Source organism: Myotis davidii, unplaced genomic scaffold (genome assembly GCF_000327345.1).
Source record: "Myotis davidii unplaced genomic scaffold, ASM32734v1 scaffold3578, whole genome shotgun sequence".
In the NCBI taxonomy this organism is placed as follows: Eukaryota; Metazoa; Chordata; class Mammalia; order Chiroptera; family Vespertilionidae; genus Myotis; species Myotis davidii.
In genome coordinates this window covers 218,833-220,809 of record NW_006289094.1, presented here as the reverse complement: position 1 = coordinate 220,809, position 1,977 = coordinate 218,833, and positions in this window count along the sequence as shown.

The following is a 1,977-nucleotide window of genomic DNA, read 5'->3' as shown; positions in this document are numbered from 1 at the left end:
GCACTACGCAGGCCGAGCCCTCCGGGAGCCGGATGGCAGCACAGACTCGGTGCTGGAGGCTTTTCCGGGGATGGAGTGCCCACCCGGTGTCTGTACCCCTGTGTCTACGGGGTCCCTGGAGTTTCAGGGGAGCACTGGGGGTGCCGTGTGCTTCATGGGGGCTCCAGGGCATGAGATGCTGCCACGGAGGTGGGGTGGCCTCAGGGACATGGACCCGGCGGCACCGGGGCAGAGCCGCGTCTCAGAGCGAATGCCGGTTTGCAGACCGGGATCCATTTCTCTTCCAGGTAAAAGAAACTCTGCCCGGGAGGCGGCGGCGGACGCCAGACCCAGGAAAATAACGGTACTTGGTCATCTAAGCCCCAGAAGGCGGGGGAGGGGGATGGGGGGTGTTCTCCACCCGTGGCCCTCGCTCCTCTGAGGCAGGACTCCGCCCTGCTTAGCCGCTGGGAGGGACCACGGGACAAAGAGCCGCCGCCCAGAGGCCCGAGGGGCTGTGGGCATGTGTGGGAGGAGGCGGACAGCCAGCAGGGAGGTGGCTCCCGGAAACAGAGACCCTCCAAGGTCTCAAGGAGGCAGAGCCAGCTGATCACAGGCAAATGGGCACCTGCACAAGGGGGCGGGGCCAGGCGAACAGCCGGAAGTGGGCAAGTGGTCGAGAGGGCGGGGCCACGTGAAGATTGAAGGGGTGCGGCCAGGAGCCCCCAGAAGCTGAAGAGGCAGGAAGGACCCTCCCCTGGAGCCCTCCAGGGAGCTCAGCCCAGACACCCCGATTGCAGATTCTGGCCCCAGAACGGGGAGGGCACGTCTTCCTGTTGGTTGAGGCTCGTCCTCCTCAGAGGAGCAGCAGCCCCAGGAAATAGACCCTCCCTGCCCCTCTGTAGGGCGCGGCTATAGGGTTAGCCTCAGACTGACCTGTTGGCAAAGCCACAAACAAGCCCCAGCTTAGAGGGCACGGTCCTCTTAGCACAATTAGGCTTGACCTTAAGACGCTCCCTAGATCCTTCCTAGGAAGCTAATTAGCTGTGGGAGGTGCAGCCAGTGCTGCCCAAACCAGTGAAACTCACAAGAACATTGTAACCATGGTGACCACCACCTTGTTTACCTCTGGCTATAAAATAAAGGCTCAGCTTGCCTCTGGGTCTCTCTGTGGCCTCAGCCACCACAGTTCACGTGGACCACACGGAGCTGACGAGCCAGGCGGTTTTCTTTCCTTTCCTTTTTTAAAAAAAATATATTTTATTGATTTTTACAGAGAGGAAGGGAGAGAAGTAGAAAGTTAGAAACATTGATGAGAGAAACATCGACCAGCTGCCTCCTACTGAGACCCAGGGTCCCAGCGGGAGGGCGGGCAGAAAGTGGACACCGAAGGGCAGGGCAGGTGCGGCCTGGTGCTGGGCAGCGGGAGGGCCGTGTGCACAGGGTGCGAGACCCGGGACAGCTGCAGGCCAGCGATCACAGGCGGGGGACCTGCGGCAGGACGTCAGCGCAGAGCGGCCTCGGGGAACATTCCTTAGCAAGGGAGCAGACAGAGCCGGACCAGACCGGCGCCAGGACACTGATCTGGGACCAAGGTGCGCCCCGCCCTGGGAAAGCGGGGACATTCCCATCTATGGTTCCGGGGCGTTTACAGCGTTTACAGCATTCACAGGAGAAGCAGGAAACGGTGCTCCACCTGGTCCCACCCTCCCAGCGGCTCCCCAGCTGCACCAGGCGCTCAGAGGCACCGGCAAAAAAAATGTAATAATACATTTTCAACTTATTATTTTTTTAAATATATTTTATTGACTTTTTTTACAGAGAGGAAGGGAGAGGGATAGAGAGTTAGAAACCTTGATCAGCTGCCTCCTGCACACGCCCCACTGGGTATGTGCCTGCCACCAAGGTACATGCCCTTGACCAGAATTGAACCTGGGACCCTTCAGTCTGAAGGGCAACACTCTATCCACTGAGTCAAACTGGCTAGGGCTAGAAGCT